The 23428-nt window shown below is 38.4% G+C and overlaps 1 long non-coding RNA gene across 1 annotated transcript; it reads right to left on the reverse strand.

Moving 5' to 3' along the window:
* Positions 1–11060: 11060 nt before the first annotated feature.
* Positions 11061–14915, reverse strand: LOC109199533 (uncharacterized). The gene is made up of 3 exons (XR_002059896.2): positions 14592–14915; positions 11466–11524; positions 11061–11212 (listed from the first exon to the last, which is right to left on the reverse strand). It is a non-coding gene; the product is annotated as an uncharacterized LOC109199533 (long non-coding RNA).
* Positions 14916–23428: the final 8513 nt, after the last annotated feature.

Genomic DNA, 23428 nt, shown 5'->3' on the forward strand with positions numbered 1-23428 from the left:
AAATTTGAACGGTGAAAATAGCACAAAAATTGTGGAAGTAGTTAAAGGCCAAAAAGTGTACGGAAGCAACAAGAATAAAGTATAAAGAACTAGAAAAATTTGCATTTCCTGCGAAAATGCAGTGTGGATGCTGGAACGCTGAAGCTGTCAGCTGAAACTAGCTGAAAAAGCTGAAAAGTTGCAGAAATTGTAAAAACTTTGCAGAAGCAAAGGAACTTTGCTAAAATGTAGTAACTTAGCAGAACTGTAATATCTTAGAGGAAACATAATACTTGGCAGAAATACAATAGCATAGCAGAACTTAGCAGAAATATTGTAACTTACCAGAAACACGATAACTTCTCAAAAATACAAGAATTTAGGAGAAATAGTAAAAGATAACAGAAAGAATATATTTAGCCAAACATTCTTAAACATTACAGAAATACTATGATTTAGAAAAACAGTACAAAATAGCAGAAATGCTGTGATTTACCAGAGACACTGTAATATACTATTAATATTGAAATTTTAAATAAATACTATGTTTTAGCAAAAATACTCCAGTTTAGCACAAAATATATAACATAGCAGAAATACTATTCTATAGCAGAAATGCTATATTTAGAAAGAAAAATATAATATAGTAGAAATACTATGATTTAGCAGAAATCCTACAATATAGCTTAATAACAATGATTTAGAACAGATACTATGATTGAGCAGAATAGTAATAACTTAAGTGAAAATATTGGAAAGGTAAAATGACAAGCTGAATAAAAAGGAACATGGTTAAGTTCGCTCAAAACTAATTTTTGTTCACCTGTGAAAGAAATAAAATAAAAATACATTTAGAAAAAAAACAAATAAGAACAGCCAACAGATATACACAAAATCAAATATAGATACACAAATCACCAAATACACAGAAAATCAAATATGGGTACACAAATGTACAGAGAGAGACACACACACAAGGTCTATGCCAGTCAACCAGTCTGAATATATTATATTTTTATCCAACAATGATTTGCTGCCCTAAAAAGGGTCTTTGTGTGTGTGTGTGTGTGTGTGTCTTTCTTTCTCTCTCTCTCTCTCTTACACACACACACACACACATACACACACACACACACATGCACACACACAGCAGCATCAGCAAGTGAACAGGGGCTGTTAACAGCATGTGTCTAGGTCAGTCAAACAGCTGTGAGCTTCTTAATTTGAATCCACCAATCAGAGAGGCTGTGTGCTTTTTCCCGCCAAAACTGGTGCACTAAGTGCAGGCTTTTACAGCACAGAGAGAGACAGGATTTTTGCAGTCTATTTCTCATATTGAGGACTCCCCTCAAACAAACAGCCATAAATTCCTAACCGTAGGGGCTAAAATGGTCATTCTTAGACCGTTTTGTTCAGAAGGCATGGGAGAATCTTGAAATGTTGACCATTTAAAATAAAAATATAAAATATCATAGATATATGATATAGATGATTGGTTACCTAAGAAGCCACGAGGACCCCAATATGCAAATTTGAATGTGTCAGGCCTCAGATATGATTGGCTGGCTGGGGAGCCATGAAGGCAACAATATGCAAATTTGAATGTGCAAGCCCTCAGATATGATTGGTTGTCTTAGAAGCCATGAATGCCCCAATATGCAAATTTGAATGTGCAAGCCCTCAGATATGATTGGTTGTCATAGAAGCCATATAAAAAGCAGTAAAACTGTACTATGATTTGGTAGAAAAACTATAATTAATCAAAAATACTATATTTGGCAGAAATACTATTTTTTAGCAGAAACACTAAATTTAGCACAAATCTTATGAAATAGCAGAAATAGTATGATTTAGCAGAAATGCTGTATTTAGCACAAATACTGAAAAGCAGCAGAAATGCTATGACTTAGCACAATAGTAATAACTTAAATAGAAAAATTGGAAAAGCAAAATGAACAGCTGAAAAAATCCTGAACATGCTAAGGGTCACTCAAATGTAATTGTTAAATGAAAAAAAGAATCAGCAAAAAAAAGTATAACAGTCACACAATCACAAATATGGACACATATGGAAACACACAAGCACAGAGAGACACACACAGGATCAAATTCAGTCAACCAGTCTAAATATATTAAATTAAAATCATACAATAAGATGCTCCCATAAAAACTCTCTCTCGCCCTCTCTTTCTCTCTCTCTTTGTCACACACACACACACACAAACACACAGGGAGAAAACAGCAAGTTTCTAGGTCAGTCAAGCAGCCTGGGAGCTGCTAAATTTGAATCCACCAATCAGAGAGGCTGTGTACTTTTTCCCGCCAAAACAGGTGCACCTGCTTACACACACGCAGCACAGAGAGAGAAAGGATTTGTGCTGTCTATTTTCCATAGTGAGGACTCCCCTCAAACAAATGGCTATAATTTCCTAACCGTAGGGTCTAGAACGGTCATTCTTACACCGTTTTGTTCAGAAAACATGGGGGAATCTTGAAATGTTGACCATTTAAAGTAAAAAATATGAAATATTAGAGATATATGACATAGATGATTGGTTGGGTTAGAAGCCACAAAGGTCCCAATATGCAAATTTGAATGTGCCAGGCCTCAGATATGATTGGCTGGCTGGGAAGCCATGAAGCCAACAATATGCAAATTTGAATGTGCAAGCCCTCAGATATGATTGGTTGTCTTAGAAGCCATGAATGCCCCAATATGCAAATTTGAACGTGCCAGCCCTCAGATATGATTGGCTGGCTGGGAAGCCGTCCAGGTCCTGATATGTAAATTTGAATATTACAGTCCTTACAGAGGACTGACTCCCTGGGGACCTGGCAGAAATATATAGAAATACAATGATTACCCAGAAATACTGCATTTAGTAGAAATACTATGTTTTAGCACAAATACTATAAAATGGCAGAAATATTATAATTAAGCAGAAATATTATATTAAGTACAAATCCTATAAAATAGCAGAAATAGTATGATTTAGCACAAATGCTGTATTTAGCACAGATCTTATAAAATAGCAGAAATAGTATGATTTAGCAGAAATGCTGTATTTAGCACAAATACTGAAAAGCAGCAGAAATGCTATGACTTAGCACAATAGTAATACCTTAAATAGAAAAATTGGAAAAGCAAAATGAACAGCTGAAAAAAGTCCCACTATCACAAATATGGACACATATGGAAAAACACAATCACACAGAGACACACAGGATCAAATTCAGTCAACCAGTCTAAATATATTGAATTTAAATCATACAATAAGATGCTCCCATAAAAACTCTCTCTCGCCCTCTCTTTCTCGCTCTCTCTGTCACACACACACACACACACACACACACACACACTCTCACACACAGGGAGAGACAAGCAAGTTTCTTGGTCAGTCAAGCAGGCTGGGAGCTGCTAAATTTGAATCCACCAATCAGAGAGGCTGTGTACTTTTTCCCGCCAAAACAGGTGCACCTGTTTTTACACACACGCAGCACAGAGAAAGGATTTGTGCTGTCTATTTTTCATAGTCAGGATTCCCCTCAAACAAATGGCTATAATTTCCTAACCGTAGGGGCTAGAACAGTCATTCTTACACCGTTTTGTTCAGAAGAGATGGGGGAATCTTCAAGTGTTAACAATTTATCATTAAAATATGAATTATTAAAGATATTTGACTTCTAATGCACCATAACTGAGTAGAGGCGAAGCAAAAACTGTCTTGACTTGCCCTCAAACAACGCTTTCTAACTCTAAATCTATTTGGAGTATCGATATCATTCTTTCACCGTAAGAGACAGCAGGCTTTGGTGAACAGTCATGGAAATTTTCAGGTCTCTGTGGAAATCCATTAAAAAGATATGACGAGAGAAAAAATTGCCTCATTTCCAGAGTTTGAAATCTGAAGAAATCTGAGCGAAGGACGAATTTCCTACCCTCAAACAAGTGTAACTCATTCCAGAACGGTAATAGGTGAGAAAAAAATTCTCGAATTGTGAGCGTCAGGAGTGTCTGAAGATATATTGGGACAAGCCTCATGTCTTAACTTTGCTTCGTTAAGGAGATATGACGATTCAAATATGCCTCTCGTTACAGAAATCAAGCGGTGATTTTGAACAAACTCTCCATTGACTTTCTATGGAGAGTTTTCAGACTTTGTGTTGGTCTGAGGAGATTTGCCAAAATTCTATAAATCCCACTACAATGACAGTGACATTTTCAGAAAGCCAGCAAAAGTACCTTCGTTTTGATGTATAATTTGTGGAAGTTGAGTGAAAATTGAGCAAGTAGCAAGAAGTTGTTCGGACATGAAGAGAAGACTGCGAAACTTACAGTGGCACACTGAAAGCCAAGTGCATAGCAACCATAACAACTTATGTATTTTCTGAAAAATCACAATTTTGCAGCTCAAAACTTTAAGAGGGATAAAAATAAAACAGTAAAAGATTTGAAAAAGCTGATTTATACCTGAATAGCCAAATAATTTGAAAACATTTTAAAGTTTGAATGGTGTTTCTATGTGAAAGTATGAGGAAGTAGTTAAGTTTCAAAAACAAGCAAGTTTTAGAAGAATTTTGGAAGTTTCCCATTCATTTCAATGGGACAAAAAATTTCATAAAAAGCATAATATTTTAAAAAGTATAATAGTAAAAAATACCAAAAGATATAGCCGTCATTAGCAGAAATAGCAGAATAGTTTAAAATTTGAACGGTGAAAATAGCACAAAAATTGTGGAAGTAGTTAAAGTCCAAAAAACGTACGGAAGCAACTTGAAAAAGAAAAATAAAGTTTAAAGAGAAACAGGAACTCAATAGTGTGGATGCTTAACCAGCATCCACACAATAAAGAGAAACAGGAAAACAATAGTGTGGATGCCTTAAAGCATCCACACAATAAAGTTTAAAGAGAAACAGGAACTCAATAGTGTGGATGCCTTAAAGCATCCACACAATAAAGAGAAACAGGATCTCAATAGTGTGGATGCCCAGCGTCCACACAATAAAGATAAAGAATAAAGAGAAACAGGAAAACAATAGTGTGGATGCCTTAAAGCATCCACACAATAAAGTTTAAAGAGAAACAGGAACTCAATAGTGTGTATGCCTTAAAGCATCCACACAATAAAGAGAAACAGGATCTCAATAGTGTGGAGCATCCACACAATAAAGATAAAGAATAAAGAGAAACAGGAACTCAATAGTCATCCACACAATAAAGAATAAAGAGAAACAGGAACTCAATAGTGTGGAAGCCCTTTGAGGGCATCCACACAATAATAAAGATAAAGAATAAAGAGAAACAGCAACTCAATAGTGTGGATGCCTTTGAGGGCATCCACACAATAATAAAGCCGACGAATAGTAATAAGTGTGCCTCTTGGCATAGGCACATTTAATAAATCTGACGAATAGTAATAAGTGTGCCTCTTGGCATAGGCACACTTAATAATAAATCCGACGAATAGTAATAAGTGTGCCTCTTGGCAAAGGCACACTTAATAAACACCAAAAGATATAGCTGGAATTAGCAGAGATAGCAGAACAGTTTAGAGTTTGAACGGAGAAAATTGGCTGAAAACTGAGGGAGTAGTTAAGTGCCGAAAAACGGGGGAGCAACTTGAAGAATAAAGTTTAAAGAGAAACAGGAACTCAATAGTGTGGATGCCCTTTAACCCTTTAAAACTGGTCGGAGCGGGCACGCTCCATTTTGCGTAACTATTTTTAAATCCCGGTAGCTCTACAACCACTTAAGCTAGAGCAATAATTTTTTTTGCATATGAAACCGGAGGAGTTGTACTTACATCTTATGCCATCAGCTTGTCCTAGGTCACGGTTTCCTTCCACATATAGCTTTGCAAAAACTGCATAAAAAGCGCTTGCAGCAACAAAAACATAATATTCCAGAAACACGCTTTGCCGATCCGATCAGCTGTTCATAACACTTTCTACTTGGAATAGACGTCAGCGCGAACTTTCGCATGTCCGCCATTACCTGCCCGAAACCGGAAGTGACATCATTTTCGCGGAAATGTAGTTTTTTTACTATCAGGGCCTCAGAGCCTATACTGGTGTTTTTAAAAGTTATCTTTGACTTTATGACTTTCTGTGTCGTTTCTGGGATGCTTAGAACTCAAATTGCACTGCTGGAAATAGTTTATTTTGATGCATATGCTGCTTTTTTGCAAATTTGCACTATAATATTTATTTTCATTTTTCCTGCAGTATATAAAATTTAGTGTATTTCAAAAATAAAACTATGAAGACACTCAAAATAAATTTCCTGTGGTGGGAAACTATTTTGTGCAACTTTTTTGTATTTACAGTTTTGAGGGATAAGCCTCTTAAATTTCTCTAACTAGAAATATATGTTAAAAAAAACAAAAACGATTTTCAATTTTTTTGTAGTTTATTGCACTTTTTTGCCATTTATGTAATTACTATGCACTTAATGCATACATATTATTAAAATTTGGGCTATAATGGTTGTATTGATGTATATCAACTTGAAATGCTCCCAAAATTGGCACTACAGCATGTAAAAATATAATATAAGCTCTGGCGGACCTGGTTCTATGGTAGGTCTTAAAGGGTTAAGGCATTCACACAACTAGAAACAGATGCAGCAAAATGTGTCAGATTAACCAACATATTAGCAGTCCAGGTGGCTGCTGCACTTATCACCAGAGGTATCAGTAATAACAAACTCTGGCAGTTCCAGGAGCTTAGCACAAACAAGTACCACCCCCAAACAAAGCACCAACAATCAGCAACAATAATAATTAATGCATCTTTTAAACAGGAAAAAAAGCGATTACGTGACTAATTACCAAATTTCTTTTTTTGCATGTACTACTCTTACCATTGTGCACACTTTTAACTGGCCGTGTATGCTGTTTTGACCCATTTCAGTGGGCCACCCGGATCAAAAATGCTAGAGCCGATTTTTTTTTTTTAACTTTTTTTTCTGTCACAGTGCAGCCCTGATCACAGCGTTGCCTGACACCGCTAAGGCCGCAAAGCACAAAATGGCACTGGCACTGGGAGCTGATCAAGGCCAAAATTCTGATGGGTTACTAGTCTTGCAGACAATATCTTGATCTTAGAGAGCTTAATGAACTGCTGATTTTGTGACTGTTCAAAACGTCTACAGCCTGGACAACAGATCTCAATGTCAGATGCTGTTTATTTGAGTGGTGGAATGTACTGCACTTGCTACCCTTAAGTGAAAATTTGAAGTAATTTGTAGATTGTAGAACCTTCTATCTCTACTTCATCCCGTTTTTTGTTTTGTTTTGTTTTTTGTTTTTTTTTAACAAAAACAACCTCGAAACAACAACAAATAGCCAAATTGTGTTATTTTATTGTAGCAGAGCAGCAACTTGCCATTTGATTTCAGAACCCTGCCCTTTCCTGATTTACACTATCCTTCTATAATCTCTCGCATCCTGACTCAGCCCTGCTGTTTTTCTCAGCCCACTTTCCATGTGATATAATCTCATTATTAAATTGATAGTGGAAAAGGGATTTATTTAATGTGTTTGAGGAACACACCACAAAAAGCTTAAAAGTAGTGTCTCTGGGGGTTGAGTTTGCTGTTTGTAATTTTTATTTTGTTTTTATTTGATGTATTTATTTGTGGGTTAAAAAAAACATTTCAAGCCAAAACCTAAGGCCGTTCTTTCAGGTCTGATAATTCTCTGGCAGGCAACACCAAGTCTTCATAGGATGGCAGATGAAATCTGAGGGAAGAAATATGATTAACTTGCAGTCATTTTATTATATTGGTTGTGAGAATCTGACAACAAGTCTCATAATAATGCGATCTGGTCTTCTCGGAGGATTTTAGTCTTCATTTCACATCACGCATATGAAACCACACAAACATGCTCATGAGCATACCCTTTTACCTCGGCAAAGAATTGTTCTGCTGAGAAAATTTACTTTAATTAATGTCTGTGTTTTGTGGATATTTAGGGGTTAATGGGTGAAAGAAGTGGTTATTTCCAGACATGAACGTTGGACTCTGGTTTCAGCCGGATCTGCAGTAAATCAGATCACTGTAGAGAAGCCTTGACTAAGTGGATTTGAAGGAGAAACACTGCACAGGTATCTTATCTCACTGCTTTTAAACTAGCTGCCTAATTGGTCCATCTGTTCTTTTAACATGTATTGTATGTGTGTAACATGTGTGTTTGCCAAGTGGTTTGAAATGTCTCTGCTCTTTCTTTTAAAGAATCATTATTTCATCACATCAAATAACATAGAAATAATGAAGATAATCCATCAATAAAAAAGTTGGATAATCCTGTCCTTTTAGCACTTGGCAACTATACAGGGGAACAGTCTTTAAACTAAATCCACTATCTTAATGATGTTATGAGAACTTGAAGATATGAATCACAGACCCTAATCATGCATTCTAGTTCCATTTCAGAGGAACATGGCCAGACAGAGTTTTTTGAATGTATTTGCATTTGAGGTAAAACAAATTCTGAAGACTATATTCTGTTTATCATTACAGCTTTTCACTAAATGTACTTTTGACTTGTTCCAGTTTCAGTGGTTATACACCAGAGGGCACTAAATCTTTATAGAAGATGCACTAAGGTCATCCTGAGCTAGATACGGTATATACTTTAAACCCTGTTTTTGATCTTGCGATAAATACTGGCTACTAGTAAAAGGTATTCCAAGTTTTTGTCATTGCGTTTTATTATCAAGATCAGCACTCATACTATGAAGTCCAAGAGTATACACACTTACACAGATTTAGCAGTGAGCAGACAATGGTACTGCCAGTCTTACATATAGCAGGTGCACGCATAGCAGTCAGTGAATATAGGAATTCAATACAAAAATGCTAATATATTAAGAAGGATCACCAAATAAAAGTAAACGACAGTGAGATGGGTTAGTTGAATTATTAACTTTAGCACAAGCTAGAGAAGATAAGGAATTTCGCAAAGCCAAAAAAAAACAAAGACGGGGAAAAACACTCATAACATTAAATTCCACGTCACAGTCTTAGGAAAATAACAATCCAACAGCAGAGTGTACTTCTCTGGCAATGTTTTTTTTTTTTTTTAGTAGTCATAAGACAGATCAAAGCTAATATTGTTGACCAGTTGCTTGCTCCGTGGTTTTATTTCTATTAGCTTTCTCTTTCAATGTCATCTTTGGTATTTTTACTTTTTACTTTCTTTCCTTGAGTACATTCCAGAGACTGTACTTATTCACTGTTCCTTGAATAAAGAAGTTGAACAAGTACTTGTACTTTTTGTATTTTTCAACACTAGTATTGGTATTTCTACGTACAGAATGTCTGTACTTTTGCCACCTTTGCTGTGTATACAGTGACATATTTATTAAAAATTCTTTATTTATATAAAAAGTCATTTAAAACTGATAATAGAAGGTGGTTAGTTTATGCTATTACTCATTACTCTGACCTACATTTACTGCTCTTGAATTGAAGTTTGTCCCAGTGGCGAGTGGGTCACACATTGACCTTAACACTTTGCATATCAGTGTGTAGCATTAGCAATTTAAAGCCAACACCCTGTGTTTTTTATGCTTTTGGAATAACATTTTCAAGGAAATACATTGCTTGCTCTTGTATTCTGATTCAAGTTTAGATTTAAGACTGGCTGGGCTCCATGTGATTTGTGGCTTTTAAGTTGGCCGCAGCACTTTTGAGTTTGGGAATGGTTGCCCCATTACAAGGGCCAACACTGCAATAATGAAATATTCTTGCAGCTGATTAGTGAAAAAGATGTATAATGTTGATTTCAAAGTATTGACTGTATTTTTACATATCCAAGGAGGATTAGAAGGTGATTAACATGAATAGGCCCAGTTGTCAAACCATGGCATCTTGTCTGCCTCCTCCTTAAAAGCTTGCAAAACAAAAAAATGTGGTTGTGCCATGAAGCACAGACAGATGGAGTAGTGGTGGTCATCTATGGTTTCAGTGGCGGTTTAGAGGTACATTAGGGCAGCCTAAGAGAGCACTTAACAGTCCTGAGGGGGGCCAGTCTAAATATGAAGGCACAAAACTGTCTAAGTGTAGTAGCACAAAAGCAGAAGAAATGGCATTTCAGTGCTGTTCTTCCCCTTCATGGTAAGACTTCATGCTTTTTCTGTGAGATGGATGACATAAAATGATCTGTATCCAAAAGGACCCATATGGTCACGGGCGTGTAAAGTGGAGGCAGGCTGTGTAAAACCACAGTTAGCAGCACAGGTTTTAATCTCTGGCTTTTTCAGCGGACACACAAATAACTTGAGCCCTACTCAAAGCAAGCTTGCCACTTGCCAAGGCTTCTTGTCTGATCAACTCCTTTCTGGCCCACGACAGACAGTTCTCTACTCATTCCCATGTGTTTGCCGCCTGTATCGACTCCCCTCCAACGCATAATTCAATTAATCAGCCCAATTTCCCTGTGGGCAGTGGTTTATTTCCGTCATCAAATGCCTGATGAAATCTTTAGACGCTGCATATTAGGGAACAATCCCTACAAATAGCTGATAGTGTTAACCAGTCACAAGCTGCGCCGAGGCATCGCTCAGCTCTAATTTGAAAGGGAGTGAGGTGATAATGCAGTGTGTCATCCTTTTGTGGGCGTGCATTAATGGCGCCAGCCAAGATGGCAATTGATGGCAAATCAACTTCTTCCAGCGGGAAGGGAACAGAGCAGGGAGGGGGCTCAGGTTGGGGGAGAGTAAAAGAACATTGACTGGCAAACTGCAGAGCAACAGTGGCCTTTAATCCATTACTTCTGCTGATGGGGAAGGTTTAATGCATCTCAGCCGTAGATGGCATGTGCATTTCAATCTCACTTTTTCCTTCTGCTCTCTCTTTCTTTCATTGGCAGAGCTGCTAGTTTCTCTGAGAGTTCTGGGATTTGATGTGTGAAGATCGAGATAAATGATTAATTCATTCTTGTCTTGTTAATTTGCTTTTCTTAGTGGAGAGATTTTTAAATTTTTAAAAGGGTTGGATGAACCTGTCAAAGATGTACAGTACTGGAAAACATTTTTCAAGGTCTATTCACTCAGAATTAGAGAACAGTGCCTTTATTTACAGTGAATAAACAATTTCCAAAAGACCAAAGAGTTGTGACAGTCCAAGTCTCCTTATAGGCTCTTCGCAGATTCCAGACAATTTTTCGATCATTCTAGAGCAAAGATGGCTCACCACTCCATGTCAGCAAGCCCTCCAATCAAAACCTGAGCACAGGGAAAAACAGGTTAATATCCCCTTCACAAGTTATTGGTGGCATAAATAAAGGAAAAGGGGCTGGACACAATACAACAATCCAGTAAAGACTCAAGCACAGCCACTTGCTTATAAAGTGGCTCTAACGAGGTCATCAGCAGGTGTGTGGAAACCAGAAGCGGGAACCAGGACCCATCAGTGCACACAAACTAGCTCATTCAACTCACTGAAAAGAAAGTCACAAATGCAAACTTGTAATCATACCTTCAGTGTTGTGGGAAATCTTCATCCGCCGCCTTTTTTTCACACCTAAACTTTAAAATCTGGTGGTGACAGAACATATTTTGTGTTCACTATGATCACTTTAGGAAGAATAAATAACTACCTACAACAATATTCATTCATTTGCTGTTTAGATATTTATGGATCCATCCTAAAAATAATAATGATAAAATTTTTGTGATTTGTTGTTGGAGTGTGCTGTGGGTGAAATGTAAAGTACCAGAAATATATATGGAATTACACTACCTGCTAAAAGTTTTAGAACACCATTTTCCCAGTTATTTCTTGCAATTTAAGTCTTCAAGTCCAATGAATCGCTTGAAATGGTACAAAGGCAAGTGGTGAACTGCCAGAGGTTAAATTAAAAATAATGTTACCCAAAACTGAAAAGTAATGTACATTTCAGAATTATACAAAGTGCTCTTTTTCAGGGAACACAAAATGGGTTAACAATTCAAAGCTGTTCTGCAGCAATGGAGGAGCCTTGAAAGCTGGTGCTACTAATTTCTACAGGTGTTTCTACAGGTGTTCTGACTTTTCTGGATTACTTACAACCCCCTCTGTCTGCATAAAAGCAGTGTTGGAACACACTGTGGTACCATACCCTTGTAAGCATCAGTTGAACAGTATTGTACTGCAGAAAGTAGTGTGTTACTACAAAGATTTTGAGAAAAAGAGAATTAACAATGGAAGAGAGACAGACAATCATAACAGTTAAGAATGTAGGTCTTTCCTAAAGGGAAATTGCAAAGGAAGTCAAGGTGTCAGTAACTATATCTTCCTTCACCATCAAAAGGCACTCAGAAACTGAGGCAAACTCTGACAGGAAGAAGTCTGGCAAACCCAAAGGCACAAATAAATCAGAGGACAAGTTTGTGAGAGTTAACAGCTTGCGTGATAGGCATCTCACAGGACAACAATTTAATCATGGTCACCATAATCAAGTCTCAGTTTGAAGAGAAGATTCTGACCTGCAGGTTTGACAGAATGAGTTGCAGCAAGAAAGCCATTGCTAAGACATCAGAATAAGACAAAGAGGCTTGTCTGGGCCATGAAACACCGCCATTGGACTACTGAAAACTGGAAGAAGGTATTATGGACTGATGAATCAGAATTTAAAATCTTCGGTTCATCACGCAGGATCTTTGTACGCTGAGTAGGTGAAAGGATGTTCCACAGCGTGTGGCATTAACTCTCAAACATTGAGGAGGAAGTGTGATGGTCTGGGGCTGTTTTGCTGGATCCAGGGAGGGTGATTGTTCAGAGGCACCCTGAACTAAAACAGCTACCACAGCATTCTGCAGCACCACGCAATACCCTTTGGAATGCACCTAGTTGGTCAGGGTTTTCAAGCTATACCAGAACTGGACAGAAGAGTGAAAGAAAAGCAACCTACAAGTTCCACACATTTATGGGAACTTCTGCAACAGATATGGGAAGAACTTTCTGAAGAATATTTGATTCTATTGTAGAAAGAATGCCATGGGTGTTTTCAGCTGTTATATTTGCCAAAGGTGGTTACTTTGATGAGTCAAACATTTAGAATACATTTTGGTCTATAAATTGATTCCATGATTTTTTTTTTTTTTACTTCAGTTCTTCTTAAACTGCATAATTTCCAATAAAAAACAGGAAAAATTGAGTGTTACTAAAACTCTAGTTTCACTAGAGAAAAAACAAAATCACAACCAAAGATTTACACTTACCTAGAGCAGATATTCATTGCCACTCATGCAATTACATTCCTTGCGCATAAATTCAACAGCCCAGCACACAAAGAAGCCATCACACACATGAGAGTGTCTGCTTTGCAAGCTCTGCTGCATATTTAAGCCAGTTTTATATACCCATAAATGTGTTCATCTACATACACGATCCCGGTCAGACAGAGGGTGGAGAGTAGTTTTCACCGAGTTCAGACATGCTCCTGTGCATTCCTCCTCTGTCTGACAGCTGATTCTAAGCAGAATTTAGGGTTGAGCAGAGAAAGCGTGTTCCCTGTCCACTCCACTCCAGGTACTGCCAGTCTGCCTGCAATGAGCTCTGTTGCCAGAAAAAGGCAATGTATGGCGTATGTAGTACAACCAGTCAGTGGGCCACTCTTGCTTGTGCTGTAGTTGTGTCATGGTCCCTGGGTCACTGACCCAGAGTTTTTAGGATGTTTTGAATTTTCTGTGAACTCATAATGTATTCTTTTGGTTTTGAGATGTGGTTTAAATTTAAGCCTTATATTTAGTCCTCTTAGAATGGTATTATTTCCTAGTGCTTCTGAGTTTGCTATTTTTGCCTTTTATCCTTGGTTCCTCGTTAGATGATCATTCCTTTCTGTGTCCAGTCTGTACCTGTGTTTTTGTCCTTGCTACCCCTGTGGAATTCTCCAAGTTTACTTATGTTTTTTGTCTCCCTAGTTGTGTTCCTGGTTAGTCCTGTCAAGTTCATATGTCTTAGTCCTGGTCTCAGTGTTTGTTACTTCCTGTTTTATTTTGATAATGCCTCATTCCATGTGCATTATGTTCTGTCTCGCTTCTCCACTGTCTCACTGGTAAGATTCTGTTCAGTTGTGTTTGCTACTTGTGTTAATGCCCGCCATTATTGTACAGGAAGGTGCTGCAGTATTCTCCTGATCGCCAGGCATAGAAGACAATACTGCCACATAAGTATTGATATTGGAAGAGAAGAATTAAAAAAGGAAGCAAAGATTTTGTCAAGTGTTTTTTGCAAAGATTTTTCCACAAAGTTTAAAGTTTTCAAACTGTTGCAACATCTCCTTCTGTATATCTCTGAGGTTCTATACTGGAATATCATTAAAATGTCTGTAAACACTCACATGATCATACACGTGTTTTCAACCCAGATGCAGTGACTGCCGCGTATAGCGCTAAAGACCACACCCCTGCCACAACATGTTTTATCCAGCGGTGCACAGTTTAACAGCTATAGTTAAACTGGCAAACTTCATTTTCAAAGATCAACAAATCCTAAAAACAGCAATTTAAAGGTTACTTTCAACTCAACTTAAAGCTCTACTCCTATTTAGCAGCATTAGATATAAAATTTCATGTGATTTTTAGCTCCATCTAGTTCATATCAGACAAATGACCTACTTACCAGTGTCACATTGTGTTATAAAATCCTCTTCCTCTGTCCACTCCAAGCTGCCTACCCAGAGAACCTGTAATTGTCATGTTTCCCCTTGTCTCCCTGGCAATCTCATTTGAGATCACATTGTTATAGTTTTTGTCTTGCTTTTTCTCTCTCACTCCCCCACTCCTCTCTGCCTGGGTGGAACTCATTGTGGGTTCCCACCTCTGCCCCACTCACCTGCAAGCAATCATTCATCTGCTGCTCGTTATCCTGACAACCCCAGCTACGACTTAAGGCGATGGCTTAGTGTTTCGCTGGATCATTGTATGACACTCATAAGTATAGCCCCGGTTCATTCCTGTATATTCTCAGCTCTAGTGAATTCCCGGCTTCTAATCGTGTTCTCTTTGTACATAGAGTTTCCTGGACCCGTCCGTCCCTGGAACCTTATGGCTTTGTATATAACACTTGGTGGTTTTGTAAATAAACTGTTTATTCTTGACACTAACAGAGTCCTGCACTTGAGTCCGCTTATTCTCTGTGACAGTAAATCATAAAAGGTATTTGATATTTCCAACAGACTGATGGGACAAGAGTGGCGAAGCTTCAGGACTTTTCTTTGAATTCTATGGTTTTAAAAATTTCTTCTTTTGTCAGTATTTCTATCCGGTCTGTAAGTCTGACATCATTAGCTGTGTGTGGGCCCAAACTCTGCTGCAGGTCCCTAAGTCAAATGATCACTGCACATCACTGAGAGTTGAAAAACTGTCTAAATTCTTTCATCTTTAATAAAATGATCAGTGTGGCTGCTCTACCTGGTGTAACAATTAAGTTTAAGATCCAGGCATCCATGAAAACAGAATTTAGGAAGTTTAACCAAGTTAGACGTTAGCTTGGAGTTAGCTCACTAGTTTCCATCTAAATATAATATTCCATGTTCTGACTGAGGGATTTCTGAAAAAAAATTAAGCCATACAGCTCTGCTATCACTTCCGACATGCACGAAGACAGGAAAGTAAACAGCAGTGATGTTTTGTAGAGTTACTGAAGTTTGGCTAGCTGGTATATAATGATGTGCTATGTGATCGCTAGCGACACAGCTATGTTGGCATACATAAACACAGTGAAGGTAGAGGATGAACGCTAACTTTTTTTCACTCGATAAAAGTTAACGTGAGGGTTCCCGATGGTTAGGGACAAATGCAAACGCATGGCAGGATGCTGTAAACGGACCAAACTTCAGTCAGGAGAACAACTGAGACAATCCATCCACAATACGAGGTTAATAATACTGCTGCATGCGCTGGGCTGTCGTTACATTGTAAGGTTTTAAACATTGAGCTTTAAAATGAATAGCGGTAATAAAAACCGAGAGAGGCTGACAGTGATAACTGACTGTTTTTAGGGGCTTCTTTAGATTAAATAGAACAAGATACAAAGCATTAAAACATGTTAAAAACATACCAGGGCCCAGAAGCAGGGTTCATCACATTATAACTTAAAGACCGGATTGCTTCACAACAAACTTTCAATAGTTTGGTTCTCTTGGTTAAACGTAAACTACTGTTAACCTACTGTTAATGAAGTGCAATTACTATTAGAAACTTAAAGTTTAAGTTGTGGTACCCTACATTGTAACTGACAGAGTAGACTGATGTGTACCTTACCAGAAAGGTAACTGCATGCCATGATGCAGAATGCAACTTTGTGAGGTTCACTTGGGAGTAATGTGCTTTATGTTTTATATTAGTTCACTATATATATTGATAACAACAAAAACAATGCCATAGGTGAAAGACGTAGGGGAAATCTGGACGAGCAGAATACTGTACAGCAGTAAAACCGCAGATCATTGGAGGGAATATATTTCTTTCTTGTTGTACACAACGGTAGACTGGTAATAAGCACGAAAGCACAATAATCAAGCGAATAATGCAGAAAACAGAGATGTTTGATGGTAAACTGTTCTTGAGGTACACTGAGAGAGAGCTTTGCATGAAGTGTGATTTTACTGTGGTGGAAGCAAAACAGCAAAAGTAAGAGGGAATTCATGACAATGTTTTTCAAATGTGAAGTGCAGTTTTGATCTTCTTTTGCTGCTGGTTTAGCAAATTTTGGTCGGCAAGTGACGAAACCTGCAGCTTCCGAATCTGTGAGAAATTAGCTTCTGGCACCCAACAGCACGTCCACGTAGGTTCCATTACAGTCACAGGAAGTTAAGAAAAGTACATCAATACAAAAATTCACATGATTGAAACAATAAATTGAATGAATGTAGGAAATGTTCCTCTCAGTGATTGAACTGTCTAATTGTGTTCTATTGAAGCCTTCTCCTTTTTATAGATTAAGGCAAGAGTAACCCAGCTTAAAGTATTCATGAAGGTATTTGTCACATAGATATAATTCCATTTAAAAAAATCCACATAAAAATAAAGCCATACCGGTTTGTATGTTGCTCGAATTAACAAGGTCTGCATCACGTGTTCAAGAACCAGGACACACTGATGAGAAGGGGGCTACTGGAACACAAAGGGACAAGTGGACAAGAGATGAAAATAGGGCACTGTTGGAATGCTACTACGGAATTAACCCTTGGGGAAGGGGCTACATGAATAGGATGAGGGACCTATGGCCTATGGCGTATAACACTAGAGGCCAACTTCAAGCCCATAGCACAAGTGTGGGATCTACCAAGGAGATGCTCTGTCCCCACTGCTGTTCTGCATAGGCCTGAACCCACTCAGTGAGATCATTGACAAGACTGGCTACGGATACCGACCACAGAATGGAGCAATTGACAGCCGTGGATGTCATCAAGCTGTATAGTAAGAGTGAATGAGACATCAATTCACTGATCCACACCACCAGGATATACAGCAATGACATTGGAATGTCATTCGGATTGGAGAAATGTAGTCAGATGGTAACAAAGAGAGGGAAGGTAGTCTGAACTGGGGGGATCAAAGTACCAGAAGGCAACACTGCAGACATCGACAGTTACAAGTACCTGGGGATCCCACAGGCAAATTGGAACCGTGAAAAGACAGGAGAGGGAAGGTGCAAGTATCTAAAGAGGGTCAGGCAAGCCCTGACGAGTCAGCTGAATGGTAAGAACAAGATCTGGGCTATCAACACCTACGCGCTGCCCTTGATCAGGTACCCTGCTGGGATAATAAGCTGGCCAAAGGAGGAGATAGAGGCCACTGACATCATGACCCAGAGGCTGTAGGCTAAGCGGAAGGAAGGAGGCCGGGGACTAGTGAGTGTCAGTACCAGAGTCCAGGATGAGACGATGTACATCCACGAGTACATTAGGAAGATGGCCACGACTGACCGGGTGCTCAATTAATACCTCTGGCAGCAGAAGCCCAAGAAAGAGGAGCAAGAGGAGGAATCATTATGGAAGGACAAGCTCCTGCATGGTATGTAACACCGGCAGATAGAGGAAGTGGCTTACATCCAGAAGACTACCAGTGGCTGGACTGAAAGACAGCACAGAAGGACTAATCATGGCAGAACAGGAACAAGCTCTGAGCATAAGATCCATAGAGGCTGGGGTCTATCACAGCAGGCAAGACCCCAAATGCAGGCTGTGTAAAGATGCCCCTGAGACAATCCAGCACATAACAGCAGGGTGCAAGATGCTACCAAGTGGCCGGCATAGTGTACAGGAACATCTGTGCCGAGTATAACCTGGAAGTCCCGAGATCAAAATGGGAGATGCCCCCAAGGATGATGGAGAATGACCGAGCTAAGATCCTGTGGGACTTCCAGATACAGACTGACAAAATGGTGATGGCTAACTGACCGGATATAGTGGTGGTAGACAAGCAAAAGAAGATAGCTGTAGTGATCGATGTAGTGGTTCTGAATGACAGCAACATCAGGAAGAAGGAACATGAGAAGCTAGAGAAGTACCAAGGGCTCAGATAAGAGGTGGAGAATATGTGGAGGGTGAAGGTAACAGTGGTCCCAGTGGTAATCGGAGGACTAGGTGCAGTGACCCCCATATAACTCACTTTAAGCCTTTTCATTTGCATATGGCACCTCTCTCTGCTGTAAACCTAGCCTCCCAGTACTCTTGTCTACTTTCTTCATTTCCATGACTATCCTAGTTTTTTATTACTAACCAATTCCTTTGAAAACTTTCTTGAACGTCCTAATTGTTGCCACTTGTTTTCTTGTCTTCTTTCTTCTATAAAGATAGTACAACCAACACCCTGGTGTTGTTGGCAGTTTCCCTCAACAATACAGCTGTAATTTCCCAATCATCTGGTAACTTTTTGGAACCACCAAAAAGTTACCAGTGTGTCTTAATTTCTCCCTGAATTTTGTGCAATATTCTTCTGTCATCAACTGCCATCATTTACTCCTTGGCTCTAACTTCACTTGCTTACTCTTCTTGATTTCCCAAGTTAAATTCAGTTCAGTTTTATTTATGTGGTGCCAAATCACAACAACAGCTGCCTTAAGGTACTTTGCATTGTAAAATAAAGACCCTACAGTAAAAGTCATCCTACTGACTTCTGTCCAGTGCTGCTAAGCTATATTCTCCTGTGACACCACCTTGCGCTCTTTGATTTCTTTTAGCTTTCACCTTCAGCTTAAGATGTAATCACCTGTATGAATTTTCCTCCACTCTTATAGTTGCCCTGTTATTTCTTCTTCTTGAATTATTTGTTTACCACTGCCATTTCCAACCTATTCACACAGTCCACCACCCTACCTACCCAACATCTCACTGAAGTCTGCTCACTCAATGGACACTCTCTACCACTCCATCAAACTTACTCCATCATTCCTCTTTCTCTTCTGACATGCAACCAGTGCAGCAAATACACTGACAACATTCCACACCATCCCTTTAATATCCAACTTCAAACTCATGATAATGTCTGACATTCTCTTCACCTCCACAACACTACACATTTTTCCTTCCTTCAAGTTTACTCCTACTCCATCTCCAGTTCTTCTAGCCTTGCTTCCGTTCCACCTTTAAACACCTGCTTTTCCCTTTCTCCCTCCCTAGCAGTGTCTTCACTCAATATAGTCCTCCAAAATATCCACTTTTCCTAGGTTTTAACTTAAAATTGCCTTTCAACCTAAGGACCTATTTAAATGGCAGTTGTGTAGCTGAGTCTTAAGAGATTCCAAAAATAAATATTTTTATATATTATTTTCTAATTTAAATAAATAGTTATTATTAGTAACTGAAAGCACAGCTGACAGAATATGTCCAGATCTCAATGAATACTGAGGTCCATATTTTTCAGTGCATATGGTTGTGCACTGATGAAATGAAAGCTGCTGATGAAATGAAGTCCTACATCTGTTCTTTGTGATTTGAATTGGAAAAGTTCAATCACTGAGAAATGAGACAACAAAGTCTCAGAGCACCTAACAATTGGACCTTAATATCTGCATTAATATATATATAGATACATCTTCTTGTCACAAGACCCATACAGCTACCACTAGCCTTTTCGTTGTACACACTGCCATCTTAGTTCCCTACAAGAGGCATCTTTATAATAGCCAATTGTTTCTCCATCACAACAAACTCACAAGTCCTAGCCAATAAAAGAATCTATGAGTAACCCTATGCACATTTCATCACACAGCTGCACTGAGTGTTCCCACAGTATACCATCTTTGATAGGCAGGATTCTGAGATGAAGAATGAAAGTAATATGCACAGGTCCTGCCCCTAATTTGTACATACATTCTTCTGCATTTAGAGAAAAAGCAGCTGGGGGTGGGGGGATGCTAAGATTCTCTTCTTCGGCAGCTCTACACTGAGAAAGGCAACAGCTGTTCATTTGGTGGCAGCGCACCTTTGTTGACCCCATTTCCTTCTGTGCGGTGCCTGAGACAGTGGAGAAATTAGTTGCATTATCCGCTCCCTACCGCAGCAGGTCTAGCTGTGATTCTGCCCAGATTCTGTCCATTACAGTGGCCCCTCTATCTGATTAGCCCCAACACACTCACTAACATGCCAAATCACTGCTTTCACTCAGCCACCGCAAGCCTCCACTTGCTGACAAACAGACAGAGAAAAGGGTGACTTCAAGACAGATAGGCAGCAGTATTCATGACAATTTTTTTCACTTAAATTCAGACAGCGAAATTAAGTTGTTTCATTCCAAACAAACAGTCTGGAACAGAACAAATGCAAATATATTTTGCCGCATATTTACAAGTAAAATAACCTATCAAGCTATTGCCATTTATAGTTTGAGATGATTTTGTATCATTATTGGATGGAAATGTTTAAATTATAATTCAATATGTCCACATGTACGGATATTGGAAGTTTTGTCCAATTAGGGTCAAGTATTACAAGTTTTTGAGAATACAAAGAGAGTAGCAAGCATTCCTGTCTAGCATTTGTTCTTATGTTAACAACTGATAGCCGATGTGAGATTCCAATATAACTGCTGGTGTAATGTAATCTGTCTGTTTACTCTGTGATTGAAAACACTGTAGTATAATACAGTCAGAATTATTCAGGTCTAGTTGCACAATGCACCCACTCTTCTTTTTTTTTTTTTTTAAATAAGTGTATTACTTGAGTAATTGTCTCCATGCCAATCAGATTAGTTCTCAAATATTTTAGTCATAATTTCCAATAAGAACTGTAAATTTCTAGATAACTATGGTAATTTTTTCATATATCTTTTCTATACTTTTATTAACTCCTAAAATAAATAGCACATAAAGCAGCTATTATTAATGGGATATTTACGAGTTATTAGAAACAGATAACTTCTATTATCATTGGTTTAAACTCCTAGGAGATGGCATAGATGCTTATTTAATATCTACTAAGTCAATACTGTAATGTAAAGAAAAGCAGTGGGCAAAGTTATATCTGATACTAATGTGTTTTACCCTTTAAATGTTGTATGGTCTAAAAAGAAAGAATGTACTAGTAGGAGTGTAAAAGAAAGTTGCTGGGTTGAGAGGGTTATTTCCCAACAGACTGGCATTTTATCGTGGAAACAGTTGTCATTTTGTTCCTTGCTGACATTATTCATACTACATTATTATGATCATTTCCTCTCTTTTTAAGAAAACCCATGCAGATTCTACAAATTACATGTAGACCTGCAGCACATCGTGTATGATTTACACCTCTGCCTGCCCCCCATCCATTTTTATTGACTTTATGCACGGGAGACATTTTAACTGAAATACCCTTTTTTAATATTCACTCTGAACACAACAGCAGCCTAAAGTCATATTGATCGTAGTTGAATTAAAAGTACCTGATGCAGTGCGTCTCTAATCCGCAGGGTCTTTTAAGAGTCACCTGGTCTGACAAATGGGCCCTTTTAAAGGAGTATAATGTGTTCTTAAATTATTTTATTGATGGGAGGGGGGCAGCCACTCCAGGTACCCATACAAACTGACTTAACATGCTGTGAAAGGGTCAATTTGGCCTCCATTTTCCATTTCTTCCTTATCTGCATTTACAGTCATGCTGTGAGGCTCGATGTGAGCTGGGATGGGCTTTGGTCCCATGCTGAAAAGCTGACAAATTTCAGGATTTTCTCACATTTAAGAGGTTCTTCCATGTCACTAGATATTTACTAAAAGTTTACATTTGCTGTGCCAGAGGCACAGATGATGTGGTACTATTTTGACCTCGGAGCATTCAATCCATAAAAATATTAATTTATAGATAACCAGTGGATTATGAAGAGGATATATTAACGTTATAACATTAGAAACAAAGAGTTTATATTTGTATTTGTTTCAACGTCAGAATTGTTTTCATAGCCAGCAGCCTCGTATATAAATCAGAAAAATATGGTAAACGAAATCTGTAACCTTTAAAGTGTTGCTTGATCGTTTCAATTCTCCCCACTGAGGAAAATCTAAACCCTGCCCTCTTCTACAGTAGGTTAACACAAAGCATTCTGCTTTCCCCATGTATGTCTAACAAATCCACTCTAAGAAGGAGCCTCATGCGATGGCCAGCCAGAATGACATTTTGTATTTCATAAGCCTAGCAATTTTCCCCAGAAAATGAATGATTAACCCTGAATAGTGGAGAAAAGGTGTGCAAGGCTTTTCAACTGAAGCAAATTCTGTAAAAGGTAGAGTGCTAATTACATTGCTGTTTGTATGACCTCTGTTTAAGTGCATGAAAGCCTCCTGCAAACGTAAGGTGAAATTGCATTTTCAAGTAACATTTTAAAGGTCCGTGTGGGCCCTCTGCCTAATAAAGCCATTTGTAAATGACTCCTCTTTTAGACTCCATTAGGAAGTGGAGCAAGGAACCTTCATAGGATTCAGAGTCAATAAGCATGTAATCAGGACATCCAGAGAATGCAGCAACCAGTGAAGGGGATAATTAATAGGATTGCCTTATGAACTGCTTAATTACTGACTACTGGCCTCTGCAATTGTCTCTCCAAGTGCTGCATTTGTTCACTTATTGCCATTATACAATAAGTGACCAAAGGTGGCAACCAGGGGAGAGATCCAAGATGTCTAAGGGTACAATAATTTTCAAATGGAAACCACCATTGCTGAGAACTATAGGACTGTTTTTAAAGAGAAGTACGACAGAAGTAAGATATGGACACAGCTAATGAAATAAACAAGTAAAACCAAGAATATATAGAAATAAATATAGTACATACATTGTATTAGCTTGTATTAGACTATGTGAGTCCAATCATTAGCAATGCTTGGGAATAAATTCTCAGGTTAATTCAGTTGTATTTATAAAACACTGAATAAGTACAGTGCCTCTAGGTGCTTTATGCTGGCCCTGAAAGAGAGAGAAAACCCAAATATTGGAAACAAAAAACTCCCATAACCAAGCTCAGCGAAGGGCAGCCTAGTGGCTC

The sequence above is a fragment of the Oreochromis niloticus genome, linkage group LG10, assembly GCF_001858045.2.
Source record: "Oreochromis niloticus isolate F11D_XX linkage group LG10, O_niloticus_UMD_NMBU, whole genome shotgun sequence".
NCBI lineage: Eukaryota > Metazoa > Chordata > Actinopteri > Cichliformes > Cichlidae > Oreochromis > Oreochromis niloticus.